This window comes from Pinus tabuliformis, chromosome Q (genome assembly GCF_031772625.1).
Source record: "Pinus tabuliformis cultivar Carrire ecotype Pingquan chromosome Q, CPIR1, whole genome shotgun sequence".
NCBI classification, from domain to species: domain Eukaryota; kingdom Viridiplantae; phylum Streptophyta; class Pinopsida; order Pinales; family Pinaceae; genus Pinus; species Pinus tabuliformis.
Genome location: NC_142296.1, coordinates 105,130,308 through 105,148,013, shown reverse-complemented (window position 1 = coordinate 105,148,013; position 17,706 = coordinate 105,130,308). Strand labels below are relative to the sequence as shown.

Below are 17,706 nucleotides of genomic sequence, written 5' to 3'. Positions count from 1 at the left end.
ATAGTTCCAAAATAATATTACTGACAAATTATACAAGCTGAGGTATCAGTGACATCAAATTATACATGCTGAAAATGACCTGGCAACAGCAATAGCTTTGACGATAAAGCTTTTCGAAGAAGAAGACAATGTTACGAATATAAATTGCATAAAATAAAATGAATATAAATAATGTAAATAATCAAATATTGATTATGTTAAATAGTCATTAAGTTAAGTGAAAAGGTATGTCTAAAAGACATGCCCAGTCATGAAAGGACACCTGCCTAGGTATATATGCGGGTCCTCATTGTAACATTAAAGATCCTTGTACATTTATATATATTAATAAAATATTACTTACAAATACATTTGTGTATTTTACATTTAAAGTCAACAAGCTGTAAGTTTTGTTGCTTCAATCAACGTTGATCTCTAGATGCTCTAGCTAATCGTCTTGATCATATAGCTTTTAGAGTCAATGAAATCCTTCGTGGTCGGGGCAAAGGTGCACCAAGAGGCGGACGGTCTGGAGGAAGAGGTCCAATCAAATGTTATAATTGTGATCAAGAGGGTCATGTTGCGAGAGACTGCCCGATGCCATGGAGGCCTTGGTGTTCACACTGCAGGGTAAACACACACGCCACTGAGGATTGTCCAGAACTCATTGCTCAGCGAAAGGAGCGCAATCGGATAAAAGGGGCGAATTTAATCAATGTTGAACCCCGAGAACCAGAGCCACCCGTATAGCGTACTATTAACATTGTGACCCAAGGAGGGAAAAGAAATGGAGTTGATTCTGAAACACCTGATCAACCAACTGTTATAAAGACTATGTCCCCTAAAAGGTCCTATGATTTTGATCAGCAGAAAGAATATTATAAGGATGCAACTAAACTTTTTCGGCAATTGGTTTCTTCTCAGAATCCTCGTGATGAGCTGCGAGAGCGAGAGCAAGCCAAGGGTCCAAGATTTTCACAAGAAACATCTCAAACTATTCTAGAATGGCTCAAGTTATTCTTGCAAATTGTCAATGATGAACAGTTGATCGGTCAGTTGTGCAAGAAATTGAAGGCGATTGTGAAAGATGACCTATTCTCAGGGGAGACTATTTCTGCTAATTTACCTTAAAGACATTCAACGAGAGTTTGAGGAAATAAGAAGAGAATAGGAAGGGAAGTCCGAGTGGATGCACAAATTGCAGGGTATCGGATTAAAGACTCTATGCTAGATTTGGGGTCAGATGTGAATATTTTACCAAGGAAAACCTGGGAGGCATTGGGGAGACCAAAATTGGTTTTTTCTCCTATTGAACTACGCATGGCAAATTAATATTGCATTTTGCCTATTGGTCGTTTGGAGGATGTTGAAGTTGATATTGCAAGTGTTAAAACATATGCAAATTTTGAGGTGATAGACATTATGGGCGATAAAGATCCCTATCCAACTTTGTTAGGGATTGATTAGGTGTTTGAGAATTAGGCAGTCATTGACTTAAAAAGGGAGACTATGACTTTTGAAGTAGATGAGGTTCGAGTGATATAGCCTTTAGATCCCTATCAAGGCCCAAGATTCACAGAACCTGTCGATGATGTAAAGGAGCCTAATTTGTTGGATCAGTTATATCAGCACACCGTTGGGAAGAGGGAAGACTACATTAACCCAACGAACGTCAATTCCATTAGCTGGAGAAGTGTTCAAAGTACTGAGGTCAGGTCAAATGTCGCGATGGATCATCGGCAACAAGGAGATCATGTGCTGCATTCTCGGCACTACGCAATTGTTCAATGTATTTGATGGATTGGTACTCTAGTACGAGAATATCCTACTTTTAATGGTATTGAGTCTATCGAAAATTTTATTAAAGAAGTTGATTCCAAGATTGAAGAAGCACATAAGCTCCCTTTGATGGATGTTGCGTTGCAAGCGACCCATTCGAGATGGTGGGGAGCCCATCGCAACCACCTCCAAGATTGGGAAACTGTTAAATCTGTCATGTTATGTAGATTTTCTACTCCAAAGAGCCCCTTTAGTAAAATTCCTACTTATGACGGGCACACCAGTCTGCAAAAGCATGTACAAAATTGTGATTTTGTTTGGACTGAGATTGGCTTACTAGTTGCGATGTGGACACACCAGTTCATTCATACATTGGGAACCATTCCACAAGAATGGTACTTGAAAGAAGAACTGAAGAGACAGGCGATGGATTGGGATTCGATGATTGCTCAGTTTTGTAGAGATTTCTCATTTTCAAATACGAATGCAAGGATAGTTGAAGCCTTAAAAGCTATTAAAAGGATGTTGTTCTGTTAATTTTAGATAACAATGTATGTTCTATGCTTAAGAGCAATTTACTTCAATTTTTCTTATTAGCCCAATAAATTTACAGATTAGCAATCACATTAACATTGATAGTAAATGCAGATAGAACATAAACAATAAGCAGAAGACAAGCCAAGCCAAGAGGACATAGTATTTAGCGGATGCCAAGGAAAAACCCAATGTGGGTAAAACCCTTTGATCAAATCTTCTTATTAAACTTCAAAAGTTCAGAAGAGAGAGAGAGTACAATATACAAAATTTACTTGCCCAAACACTGTCAAAAACAGTCCAGTCAAATTGCAGTCAACAGGATGCCCTAACTAGATAGTCAATGCTGGTCAAACCAGCAAAAATTCTCCTCCAATTCAGCTTGGTCAAATCCAGTCAACTCAGCCTCCAAAGGTAGTCCAAATCAGCACAAAACAGTGCTAAAAAATCTGGTCAAACTTGGTCAATTCACAATCAACTTTCCGTGATCAAAGGGTTGCAATCAACACTGGTCAACCTGCTCAGAAAATCTCGATTTTTGTGCCAAAATATGTGGCCTACCCAAACAGATAATTTCCCACAAAAAATACAGTCAAACGAAGTCAAAAATTGCTCGGTCAACGTTGGTCAAGGCTGGCTGCAACTCGGTCAACTCAAAGAACAAAAATCCCAATCAAACCTTCACATGTGTGGAGAGCAACAGGCTGCCTGTAATTTTGTACGACCCAATCAGATGTAGAGAGAGAAATATGTGTGATGATGAGTGACCAAATGAGGAAAATGACTCCTCTATATATACACAACGTTGAGGGTGAAGAGACACGTCTGTTGGGCTTCATGAGCCTACATTAGACTTTTGGTTGACCTTGACAATTTGTCCATAGAAGAAATAAATTCATAATTCCATTTATACTTGTCAGAATGAGATGATCTTTAGATCAATCCTGCACCTCTCGGAAAGAGGAATCCAATAAAAATATCATCTCCATCATATGAGTTGTCCAAGGTGGAGTTTGGCCCTAGTTGCCAATTTTAACACTCCCTCTCAACTAGGGAGAACTCCACTTGCCAAACCATCTGACAATTTGTACCATCTCTGTCATCCCTGCTCTGCTCTGCTCTGCTCTGCTGAACCATGAAGAAATAATGAAGAAGAAATGATCGAGATTGTATCATACCACTCTCCACTGACCCGAAGTCAGTCTCCATTGATCCCAAATACATATCAAACATCCTAGCATAAGGAGTATGGTAGTACACGATGTATCCATCGGTAGTACTAGGGTCCCTATCCTCATTTCCCTACTCATTGGCCAGATGAGAGGTACTTGCCATGAGTCTCGGACTGCATGGGTAGGATGTATCAGCAGGAGAAGGTGAACCACTCATCTTGCTCATATGCCATAGAAAAGGTGAACCACTCGTCCTATGCATATATCAACCATCATGGGGTATCACAGGGGAAGGTGAACCACTCACCCTATACACAGTGCACCACTAGGGGAGGGTGAACCACTCACCCTATGGTTGCTCATAGCTCCAAGAAGTACCCCCAAGCCCCCCGGAGCTCCCAAAGTTCAATATCCAACTCAAATGGGACCCTCATAAGAGGGTCTCTCCACGACTCCAAGTCGTTCACGGAAGGTTAAGAATTTGAACTTCCCCAGGGGCTTCGTAAGAATATCTACGACCTGTTCATCAGTCCCAATGTGATGGAGCCTTATTGCTCCCCGTTGTACCATATCCCGGATAAAGTGGTAAGACGAATCCCACTTTGGTTGTCACAGTAGAACATGGTGGTATCCAGCACATGCCAAAACAGCGCACTAAAGAGCTTCCTCAACCAAACAGCGTCATAGGAGGCCATACAAGCAGCAATATATTCGACCTCGACGGTGCTCAAAGCAATCGATTTCTGCTTCCTACTCATCGAGGATATCGAAGCAGAACCTAGTGAGAAGCAACATCCCCATGTGCTCTTACGATCCACCACACTGTCAGCCCAATCAGCATCAGAATAACCATGGGGCCTCAAATTCCTAGCAGTGTATCTCAGTCAACAGGTGATTGTACCCCGGAGATATCTCAAGAGATTCTTGGCAGTAATCCAATGTATGTGATGAGGCTCAACCATGAAGACTCAATGTATTCATTGCAAAACATATGTCCGGACGAGAGTTCACCAAGAACATCAGGGCCCCCACGAGTTGACAATACTCAGAAGGATTTCCCAACTCGAGCCCAACAACACTTCTGCATAACTTCTTGAAGTTAAGTTCCATCGGAGTAGTCACGAACTTACAATCCACCATCCCAAATCTTTCAAGTAGCTTCACAATGTATTTTCCTTGGGAAAGGAAAATCTCACCTGGCTTTTGCCAGACCTCCAAGCCTAGGAAGTAATGCATCAATCCTAGGTCCTTCATCTCGAATTCGGACAAAACTCCCTCTTACATTGATAAATAAGAGGGTCTGCACCTGTCAAAAAGAGATCGTCCACATAAAGTACCAAGATGAGAGGTCTATCATTTTAAACTTTAAAGTAAAGGTTCGAATCAGCTTCACTTCTTGTAAACTCCCAACTTCATGAGATAACAGTCAATCCTCTCATACCATGCCCAGGGAGCTTGCATCAACCCATAGAGGGTTTTCTTCAACCTGCATACATGTGTCTTTCAATCTAGAACTTGAAACCCTTCAGGTTGTTCTACATAGATTTCCTCCTTAAGTGAACCATGGAAGAAGGCGGTCTTGACATCCATTTGATGTAAATTCCATCCTTGAGAGGCAGCAAGGGCAATGATTGAACGGATGGTGGTATATCGGGCAACTGGTGCAAATATATCATCATAGTCCACACCTTCCTTTTGAGAGAAGCCTCGAGAAACAAACCTGGTCTTGAACTTTTCAACACTTCCATCAGCTCCATGCTTGATCTTGTAGAGCCATTTCGAGGTGAAAACAGATTTGTCCTTGGGTATAGGGACCACATCACAGACATCATTCTTCGTAATCGACTCATACTCTTCGTGCAAGTCTCAGTTTGAACAATGGTGCTCATGGCAACTAAGTACCCTTGGTACCTATTCGGCTTCTTACTTTCGCGAAATGTCCCCCTTGGTGCAATATGTCTCTCAGCATCTTCGAGGGTGTCCCTAAGCCATGAGGGTCTCCTTTTTTAGGAGGGGGGCTCATGGGGAGGTGGATCAATGGGATCCATTGGTTCTTCAATATCGGGCATCAGCCCATCCTATGGTTCTCCCTACTTTCCTCTGTCTGCTTCTTTGTACTTCCTTGGAATAGGAAGGCTCCTAATCTTCCCAAGGGTAGCATCATCATCGAAGATGACATCATGACTTATCTCCACTTCTCTTTGACCAAGCACATAGGTTCTATGTGCCTTTGAAGTTTTCACTGTAGCCCACAAATGTTCCTTTCTTCCCAGATGCATCTAATTTGCTTCTCTTTTCTTTCGGCACATGAAAATACACAAGGCTACCAAAAATTCTAAAGTGAGAAACATCAGGTTTCTTACCGGTGAAAACTTCTTCAAGAGTTTTGGAGTCCAATGCTTGATGAGGGCATCGATTTTGAACATACACGGCAGTGTTGGCAGCTTCTCCCCATAGGAACTTCGGAAGGCCTTGATCATGAAGCATGGCACGAGTGGCTTCTATAATAGAACGATTCTTCCTTTCAGCAACACCATTTTGCTCAGGAGTATATGCGGTAGTAGTCTCCCTCTTAATGCTAGCTTCTTTACAATAGTCATTGAACTCATTTGATTCATATTTGGTTCCATTATCGATCCTCAATATTTTGATCTTCTTCCCTATTTGATTTTCAACCAAGGCTTTGAAAGAGCGGAACCATGTGAACACTTCATCCTTCTTCTTCAAGAAATAAATCCAAGTTTTGCGAGAGAAGTCATCCACAAAGATAGCATAATATAAATATCCTCCCAAAGATGTCACGGGCAACATACCAGATAGATCAGAATGAACCAATTGCAAAATGTCGATAGTCTTGCTATCACTTGAGGGGAATGATCACCTTGTATGTTTTCCTTCGACACATCCCTGATAAACATCTTCATGTTCTACTTTAAATTCAGGCATACCTGTCACCATCTTCCTTGCATCGGGTAGAGCCTTATAATGAAGATGAGCAAACCTCCGATGCCATAATTCGAATTGAAGAGATGTGTCGCAAGACATAGCTCCCAATGGATTTCCTCCAACTTGATATAGGCTATCAACCCTAAATCTAAGAGTAAATGCTTCTTTGAAATTTCTTTTCCAAACACGTACCTTTCCATCAATGAATGCCACCTTGAATCCTTTGTCCTCCATTGCCGAGATGGATACCAGGGTCTTCTTTAGATCGGGTACATATAGTAGATCTTGTAGATGAATGACGTTACCTTGATTCAATTGAAGAGTAACATTCCCAATCCCTTTCACAGGATAAGTGGCATTGTCTCCAAGAATCATTTCCAAATGTGTATCCTTTTCTATTAGATTTGAAAAAACCTCCTTATACCCAGTGAAGTGCCTTGAGGCACCACTATCAATCAACCAATTTCCCAAAGTATCCGGAGGAGAGGCAGTAGAAAGGGCAGATATAAGATAGAATTATTTTTGCTTGTTATCTACAACATCAAATTCATCATACCTGGAGTTTCTTGATCATTTGGGAGGTTGACCATTTCCAAGTTGAGTAGCGGAAGCATTCTTTTTTCCTTTGTTGTTGAACCTACCATTCCTTTGATTGTTGTTGCCCCTGAAATTGTTGCGGTTGTTGTTGTCCTCATCCCGAGGTGCATCCCTTCTATTAGGACACTCCCTATCATAGTAGCCAAACCTGTTACAAATGAAGCATCAACCCTTTCTTCCATCTTTGAATATCGGTCTTCCTTGACATTGATTCTTTGAAACTGCATTGTTCTTTCTTTTAGCATGAGCGGAGAATGCAGTAGCATCATTCCTATTTGAAGGCATGTCTCTCTCTATCATCCTTGTTTCTTTTTTATTACATCTAGTCAACAATTCATCAAAACCTGGAATCCGGTCATTGTTGAGGATAGTAGTGTTGAACACATGCCATTCACGAGGGAGACCTCCAAGGGCAATAAGAGTGAGCTCCCTGTCAGCAATAACTTCTCCAATTGAAAGAAGATCATTTTTTATTTCGGTAATCCTCATGAAGTAGGATTGGATATCTTCTCCTCTTCCCTTCTTTATGTCCTTCAACTTGTTCTTGAGAAAGAGGACTTGGTTTGCATTGCTAGCTTTGAACATGCCAACCAACTTGTCATATATCTCCTTAGATGTGTTCAAATCGGAGATGTAAGCAACTAAATGCTTATGAATAGAATCCCTGATGATCTTCTTAGCTTTGACTTCACCTTTCTTGTACTTTGTCTTAGCGACAGTCGATGCATTTGAAGGAGGTTCAGTAATCTTTCCCTGCACATAGTCCATAACATCATGCTCTTCCAAAGTCAAATCAAGAGACATCTTCCATGCATGATAATCAGACTTATCATGGAGCTTGTCATCAGGTTTGAAGCATAGTTTTAAAAACCGGTCTTGCTAACTGATTACCGGTCTAACCGGCTGGTTAGCAAGCCCACTGGTCGAAACCGGCCAAAAAACCCAGTTTGATTGCCCATTTCTCCTTTTTTTGCCCTAAACCGGTGAAAACCGACCGGTTTAGGACGGAACCGGCCGGTTAGAGGCATGCCCACTGTCAACTGAAAAAAGCGTATTGCTGAGTCCTGACTGTGTTTTAGGGGTTTTGGGGGGAATAAGAATCTTCTGCAGCATCACCCTAATTCAATCCCGAGGCTGTTAAGGCAACAGTCTACCAATTAACATCTCTCTGAAGACTGCAGACATCTAATTCTGGTCCACATACGTCTTGGAAAATAGAGAAACCTCTGCAGGCTCGGATTGTGCAAGCAGGGTAGCACAACAGCTCTCCTACAACAGTAAGCCAACATAACCAGAGGTTGAAGCATTACTTCACGGCAGGGAAAAAAGCGGTTAAGGAAGGGTCTGCCACAAACAGAAAACAAATCGGTCGCAGCACAGTAGGCAGTGAGTTAATTAGTAGAGTAACAGTAGTATTGGGTAGTGCTAGTGTGAATTACAGTTGGAACATTGGTCTACTAAATCTTGACATTGTAATCAGAACTATACTATGGATTAATGGTTGGAGGAATCTACTGTTCATTAGGCAGTCAGCCCTAATTTATTGAAGCTTTGTTGAAGAATTATATTACTGTTGAAGATCTTTTATATTCATGCATTACATAGATGAATGCCCATTGTTTGATGAAAATTAAAAAGATGAATGTGCACTGTTGTGTATAGTCTTTTCTAATTTAATGGACACCCTAACCAAAATAGAAACCGTAAGGGCAAAAATCCCCTTGGGATACTACACTCTTTAATCCTTGATGTTTCAGATCATGTTCCATATATTAGTGTTATTGGAAAAAGACTAATCTGTTATAGGGTAAGACAGTAAGGAAGAAGCAGGGGAAATCTAGTGCTTAGGAAGCCTTGGGACAGAGGAAATGACCTGAAAATTTACTAATAGGGTAAAAAAGGTCAAGGGAAATGAGTTCGACATGGCTTTAGTGAGGGATGAAGCAGATTATGTGGCCGCATCAGAACCAGGATCAGTAGCGGCATCAAGGAAAGGCAAAGAACCAATGGAAGGCACTAGTCGTGCAGGTCGACAAACTCGTGCTTCCATTAGGTCCACTTCTATTATCATTGGTGGCATTGATACTGAGGTTGCAGATCAGGCTGACACCTGAGGCATCCTCAGACTCTGAACCAGATGATGTCTATATATCTCCTGATAATGATTCTGTGGCTAGTAGTGGTGATGAACTTGATGATTGATCATGTGTACACTGTAGACTTATAGTAGGCCAATGGCCTGACTCATAGCTTGCAGCATTGTTTTTGGACTTTATAGGCCATTTAGAGCCTCATTGCTTATGTATTTTGATATTTTGTCGATGATATGTATTGCACTCGGTGCCATTTTGATATATTCACCTTTACATGGTATATAAATGAGCAAACTTTGCATATTTTGTCTTTATTGGCTTGGAATCATGGTTTTACATCTTAAAAATAGTTTTGTTTCATTAAAAATTAATTATTTAATGTATTTTTTTAAAACCGGTTCGTTTAGACCAAACTAGTCTCGGTTAGACTAGTTCCGGTTGGTAAACCAGTTCATTAGGTGGACCAGTCCGATCACCGGTTCCGATTTTAAAAACACTGGTTTGAAGTAAGATGAGGCCATCGAATCTTGTCCTTGTCCAACAAATCTCAATGATTGCTCTCCTCATTCTTGCTTGGGCTTTGTCTTCACTTTAGCTCTGATTCCATGTTAATTTTAGATAACAATGGTATGTTCTATGCTTAAGAGCAATTTACTTCAAATTTTCTTATTAGCCCAATATCAATTTCTAGATTAGCAATCACATTAACATTGATAGTAAATGCAGATAGAACATAAACAATAAGGAGAACACAAGCCAAGACACAGTATTTGGCAGATGTCAGGGAAAAACCCCAATGTGGGGAAAACCCTTTGATCAAATCTTCTTATTATTCTTCAAAAGTTCAACAGAGAGAGAGTACAATATACAAAATTTACTTGCCCAAACACTGTCAAAAACAGTCCAGTCAAACTGCAGTCAACAGGATGCCCTAACCAGAAAGTCAACATTGGTCAAACCAGCAGAAATTCTCCTCCAATTCAGCTTGATCAAACCCAATCAACTCAGCCTCCAAAGATAGTCCAAATCAGCCCAAAACAGTCCTGAAAAATCTGGTCAAACTTGGTCAATGCATAGTCAACTTTCTACGGTCAAAGGGTTGCAGTCAACGTTGGTCAACCTGCTCAAAAAATCTCGATTTCTGTGCCAAAATATGCATCCTGCCCAAACAAGGAATTTCCCACAAAAAACACAGTCAAACAAAGTCAAACACTGCCCGGTCAATGCAGAGACCAAAAATCCCAGTCAAACCTTCGCACGTGTGGAGAGGAACAAGCTGCCTGTAATTTTGTACGACCCAATCAGATGTAGAGAGAGAAAGATGTGTGATGATGAGTGACCAAATGAGGAAAATGACTCCTCTATATATACACAACGTTGAGGGTGAAGAGACACGTCTATTGGGCTTCATGAGCCTACATTAGACTTCTGGCCAACCTTGACAATTTGTCCATAGAAGAAATAAATTCATAATTCCATTTATACTTGTCAGAATGAGATGATCTTTAGATCAATCCTACACCTCTCGGAAAGAGGAATCCAATAAAAATATCATCTCCATCATATGAGTTGTCCAAGGTGGAATTTGGCGCTAGCTGCCATTTTTAACATGCTCCCTTTTGGAAAAGCAATTGAGGAATGTAGCAAGTACAAAGATTTTGCACATCAATATGAATCGGATTTTCATGAGGTTGTAGCCTATGGAAAAATTGATAAGGAACCAGATGATGATCTAGAGGAGTTAAGGCACCTATCTTTTAAAGAATCTGAGGGGGAGAGAGGGATAAATGAGGATCTTGTCACGAATGCACCTCATTTGAAGCCACTAAAGTTGAAGAAACTTAACATTGGAACCGAGGATAAGCCCAAAATTGCCTCTATTGGTGATTATTGGGACAATCATACCACCAAGGAAGTATTTGACTTGTTAAAGGAATATGAGGATTTGCTTCCTGCCTCAGTCTCAGAGCTTAAAGGGATTAAAGGAGATTCGAGTGAGATGAAGATAGTCCTGAAATCTTATGCAAAGTCGATCAAGCATCGACCATACAGATTAAATCTAAGAGTTAAAGAGAAGGTGAAGAAGCAAATCAATGAGATGTTCACCACAAGGCTTATATTTCCAGTTGATGAGGCAAAATGGATTAGTCCAATTGTCATTCAAGATAAGGATTCCCAAGAGATCAAGGTGTGTGTTGATTATAGAAGCCTTAACAACGCTTGTATCCATGATCTGTTTCCTATTCCTTTCAGTGATGAGGTTCTGGATAATGTTGCAAGAAATGAGGCTTATTCTTTCACTGATGACTTTTTTGGTTACCATCAAGTCTGCATTGCAAAAGAAGATAAGAAGAAAACTACCTTCACAATTGAATGGAGTTCCTATGCTTATAATGTCATGCCTTTTGGTTTAAAGAATGCTCCTGTTGTGTTTTCAAGGATTGTGATTGTTGCATTCCGAGACTATATTCATAAGTTTCTTGAGGTATACATGGACGATTGGATGGTGTATAGCTTATTGAAGCAGCATTCCAGCTTACTCAAGGTGATGTTTGATCGTTGCAAGCAACTAAAATTTCTTTGAACTTAAAGAAGTGCATTTCTGCTATCCCTTTTGGAACATTGCTCAGTCATATAGTTTGTAAGGAAGGAGTATGTGTAGATCCTAACAAGGTTGCAATAATACTGAATATGCCACCGCTGACTAGTGTCAAACAGTTAAGATAAACTCTAGGACACAAAGGATACTACCGCAGATTCTTCCATAATTATGCTTTAGTTACCGCACCATTGGAAAATTTGTTGAAAAAATCTGAGCAGTTTGTTTGGTCTACTGAATGTGATGTTGCCTTCGATACACTAAAGGAGAAACTCACAAGTGCACCCATCTTAGTTTATCCTAATTGGAATAAGGAATTCCGTGTCCACATTGATGCATCAGGGATTGATTTAGGGGTTATCCTGACCCAGCCTGGAGAGGGTAATTTAGATCATCCAATTTATTTCACTAGTAGAAAACTTTCTATTGCGAAGAAGAACTACACCACTACTGAACAGGAGGCCCTTGCTATGGTGTATTCTTTAAAGAAATTTAGGCACTATCTTTTGGGTGGTCCCTATAAGTTCTTTATAGATCATTCTGCTCTCACATACCTAGTTGATAAACTTGTCTTAGAGGGAAGAATATGTCGATGGCTTTTGTTATTTCAAGAATTTACATTTGAAGTCATTGTCAAGCCAGGTCACTCGAATGTGGGACCAAATCATTTGTCTCAGTTGGAATCAGGAGAATCTGGAGGATCATTTGATGACCAATTACTTGATGCACATTTATTCAGAATCGAAGCAATCCCAGATTACTTGGAGGATATTGCATTGTTCCTCGCAACAAGTAAATGCCCCGATGATTATACAACCACTCAAAAGCAGCATATGGTTGTTCGTGTTGTCGATTATCAACTGATTGTGGGACAATTATATAAAATGAGGCTCGATCAAGTTTTGCGTCAGTGTGTTTTGGATCATGAAAGAGATAACGTTTTATGGGAATGTCACGCAGGAGTTGCAGGAGGTCATGTTGGAGGTAAAGCAACTGCTCGGAATGTTTTACAGGTCGGCCTCTAGTGGCCAACTCTATTTAAAGATGCTAAATATTATGCTAAGAAGTGTGATATTTGTCAAAGAGTTGGTCGACCCTCACCAAGAGATGAGCTTCCTTTACATCCAGTTAGAGCACTTGAAGCATTTGAAAAGTGGGCATTTGATTTTGCAAGGCTGATTAACCCACCACACGACACTCCCATGCTAGATACATCATCACTGCAACAGATTATTTGATGCGTTGGGCGGAGGTTACTCCTGTTAAAGATTGCACCGTTGATACCACTGCCCAATTCATCTTTGAAAATATCATTACTAGGTTTGGTCGTCCTCTAAGCCTTACTAGTGACCAAGGATCACATTTTATCAATGAGACAGTTAGTTCATTGCTCTGAAACTTTATGATCCAGCATCACAAGAGTAGCCCTTATCATCCGAAAGTGAATGGAACTGTCAAAGCCTTTAATAAAATTTTGGAAAAGGGTCTCAATAAATATTTGCTCTGCAAATGGGGACGATTGGGATGAGCGGGTTCCAGCGACTTGATGGGCTTATCGCACTACAATTAAGCAGTTGCACGAGTATACACCATTCGAGCTTGTTTATGGCAGAGAAGTAGTGGTTCCAGCCAAATTCATAGTTCCTGATCTCTTCATGGCTCACGCCACCAGGATGTTTGATGATAAATCCATTACAGAACAATTGCAGGAGTTGTGGCGGGATGAGCAGACGTTCCTCGCAGACTTCCATAAGACTGTTGAAAAAGAAAAGCAAAAGGCTTGGCATGACAGGGACATTAAGACAGCAATACCTTAAGCATCCCAGTAAGTTGCAAACACATTGGCTTGGACCATTTTATGTTGTGAACATTAAAGATTTTGGAGTTGTCAAGCCTTCTCAGTTGGATGGCATCCTTTTGCCTGGTTGGGTGAATGGAGCACGCCTGAAGCCCTAATATGCCTTGTAAATTCAAATTTAATTTTTTGAGTGCTCTGCAAGGAAAGTACTAGTTAGGTCTAGAGTTAAGTCAGTTGTGCTAGTCTATTTTGTGTTTAGTTGCATCAATAAAGTATTCATTTTTAGTTGTGACCCACCGCAAGTCATTGTGGTCAAGGACGTGTAATTGTGTCTAGTCTGTCAAATCGTTAGTCATAAATATGCGTCTTTTTTGCCATTAAGACCTCTCTTCCTGTAACAGTTGTCAGTGATAATTAGTAGTATTTTTGTATGACATTTAGTTAGTTCTCTAGACTTGTCAATCAATGATTTCAATTTTCTGGGCAAGTTGAGAAATTTCATTAGATTTCAGGCGGATTTCTGGATTCGCATTAAATTGGCTGAGTGTTGGCTTTATTGGGTAACGGTCCACTCAGTTCACAATCCCGCCATGTGTTCTATATATAACCAAGCCATTTGTCATTTGAATATCACAGTATTTGTGTTTCCATAGCATTTCCATCCTGGCTCATGTGTCCCCTGAGTCCGCATCTTCCCCTCGTTGTCAACCCCCAATTCACCTTGTTTACAGCCATCAGTTGTTCTCCATGAATCGCCCTACAAAGCCTGCAATTCCCTTATTCCTGTTTGACACTCCTATCCACCCTACCGATGACCTATTAGGAATGAATGAAAAAGCTTCCCTAGTTGATCATGACCCATCTGACCATGTTCTTTTCCCAGCGCTCAGGTCCTGATGCCCTTGAAGTCCAGATTCATCAAATCGAAGAAGCATCACAGGCTACAAAGCACGCACTCCGCAACCTATGCCTTGTCGCGTAGAAACATTTTATCACCTTGCAGGCTCTTCATTCTACAGCGGATAGCCAACTCCAAGACATGCTTCAATCCCAACCTACTGAGGCCACAGAGCAATTCGTTGGAAAAGCCACTGCCATTCTTCATACCTAGACAATTGTTGTTGATCAATATACTAGTTTCAGGAATGATGTGTTGCGTGATGTGCCAGTGTTCGGTCCTTCGTTTGAAGGAGAAACAACTGCAAAGGGAGATGAAGGAGTAGACAAAGAAGTACAAGAGAAGACAGCATCAAATGCGCCAATAGCAAATTGACTAGAGGGTGAGTCAATAGATTGTGGTCGAGGACTGTTGGGTCTTTCTTTATTTTTTTGAAGAAATTTTGGAAAACACTAGAAAGCAATCACAAAGAAGAAATGGTTAAACTGGCCAGAAGCAGTCACCAGAAAGCAAGAAGCGGCAGGAAAATTAAAAGTTAGTTATATTGGGACTCATGAGGCTGCGAAAGAAGGAAGCGCACGCTGAATTGAAAAGATCAAAGGCAAAGATGCCAAAACATGTCAAAGTGGACTCGATCAAGGATGGGATCAAGGAATCTGAAAGTTGGCTAGATTGGACCAAATCAAGCAAGAGAGACTATAAAAAGGGACGCAGATGAACAAATCGGGTTGTTGAGAACTATAGGAGTTGATGGGCTGAGAAGAGGCATAGTTTTGTTGTTTTGTTGTTGTTGTGTAATGGCTCGATTTGGGTTTGAGTTTACCCTCTGAAGTTTCCTTCTTTCTTGTAATGTAATGCAATTCACAATATTATGATTTCGCAAGCATGCGCATAGATCTTATGCAACGATCTGGGTTATAAATAAAGGTGTTGGGGGAACGACTTGTAGTGTGATGTTTGTTGATTAAATGCCCCCTTTAAAATTATTTTATTTGTGCATGTTCTATTACTGTCTTTATTTATGAATGATTAATCTGCATAGTTGCTCTGTTGTGTTGGTTGAGGAAATGATTAAGATAATGTGCAATGTGATGATAGTTAAGGTTTCTTCGTCACCTATCTAGATCCCTCTTTATCTCTTGTCAGTTCTGGCAAGCCTCGGGTGAGATGCCCCTTTTCCCAAAGGGAGTGAAAATGCCAACATTAAGCTAGACTACGATGGTATCTTTGTTGGCAACCTAAGGTTGAACCCTGGGTCTATAATGTTTAAAATTTTATGCTAACATACATATATATAATGTTCCTTTTGTGTCATATTGTTGGGATCACTATATCTCATGTCGAACACTCATATTTATGTACCCTCCATGTCACGTGTCTCGTGTCATCATGTTAAATGACTTACAGAGTACACTATATGTATTCTAGTCAATTATGTTAATTTAAGGATCCAGTACATCAAAGGTTGTCAATGATTCTTGAATAAGTTGTTGGCAATTACTGGGAAGACCCATCAAATGCCCCTAGAGCGTGCAAGGCAGATATGTTCCATGGAAAATGAACACCCTGTTAATTTTCTCCTAGGGCTATATTGTTCTTTACTTTGATAATTGTATTACATCATTTACATATTGAATTCACCCCACAACATTATTACATCATATGCAATTATGTAGAAAGAACAATATCAACAATAATGCAGCGAAATAGAAAAAAGGAACAATAAAAGAAAAGCAAGCACACATAGAGACACCAGGATTGGTCGGAGACTAAGGCAAAACCCCACAAGGGGGGCAACCAGAATTCTTCTTCTTCCATTATATTGTCATCGAAAGTTCAATAGAGGTACAAGGTAAAAATATCAAGGAGTTGCCCAAAGCCCATAAATATCTTGTTCACAACTTTGTTTGTAAACAAGACTCATCATCAATGTCATTACACAACACTGCCATCAATTATCCTGTCATCCTTGATATTAGGGTGGCAACATAAAAATATCACCGTTGCTTCATACATATGGCATACTACCAATACTGTTAAATATCCAAGACCTACCATGCTACTTAGTTATCATGCCATACTGTCATAACTCTACATATATAATATTTAGGGTTTCTCTTGAAGATAGGGTTTCAGAACACAAATGTCAATATACTAGCAGTGCCATACATTCGTGATGCTATAGATAACTGAGCCACATATATTCAAAAGTGACGCTAGATACCATATGTAACAGTAATGCCATATATATATAATGCCATACCTTTGTGATGTCATAAGAACTGCAGAGGAACTGTATATATTCGAATAAGAACCATACATACATACATTGCATAGGGAACAACCATACCACAGTGCGATGTCGGGATCATACATAGATGAACTAAAAATAACCAACCATACTATTTGTGAGAAATTGTTCACGTACACATGCCATATTGTTGGAGCCTAGACTATACTACTGTGCAAATAGAGTAGAGAGACAGTGTCATCATATATTATTGAACCAAGAGAGAAACAAAGCCATCATATATCATTGTATCAAACGAGAGACTGAGCCATAACGAAACCATATAATAAAGCAACGAAACTCAATACAATGATATGCAATTCCAGTGACTGTGCTTGTGATTGTGCTTGTGATTGTGCTCGTGATGCAATTCCATAGAACAAGGTGTGATCCATATAGAGCATGGCTACTATGTCGACACAGAGGTGAGATGTGAAAGCGAGACCTTTGTGCATATGAGATCTATTCCAAGAAAAAATTGCAAAGAGAAAGGTATAGTTGACAATCTCAAATCCAAGGCATGCCATCCGAAAATTCCAGAGTCATTAGAGCCATGCGAAGTGCCTTAGATCAATGCGAGGATCTCAGAGAAAAACATTCCCTGCGAATGACGAAGATCATAACGGATATATATAGTTGTTTTCAAGAGTGAAGGGTCACGACCCTTGGATGAGTTGACCTTGAAGTCGACCTTAGACTTTGGATTTTGAATTTCAAATGAAAAGAATTTCCCTCCAAAGCTGACATGATGATCACAATTAAATTCATATAGAAATAATATTTCGATGACAAGAGAGGGCTAGGGAATTTCTCCCTAGTTTCCAAAAATTAACACTCCCTCTCAGCAAGGGAGGAATTTCCATCAATGTCATAAGCCTCATCTAGAATATCCATCATAGTTGCATCATGAATAAGACCCATCTCATATCATATCATGAAAGAAGAGGAATCCATGACCAAAGGGGAGATCAACCTTCCAACCCCTATTAGTCTCGAAGACTATATCAATAAGACATCCATC

At 40.1% G+C, this 17,706-nt stretch overlaps 1 protein-coding gene across 2 annotated transcripts in view; it reads right to left on the bottom strand.

Moving 5' to 3' along the window:
• LOC149218448 (uncharacterized) overlaps nt 1–17,706 on the bottom strand; it is a 100,385-nt gene that overhangs the window by 46,211 nt on the left and 36,468 nt on the right. The gene's annotated exons all lie outside the window — the stretch shown is intronic.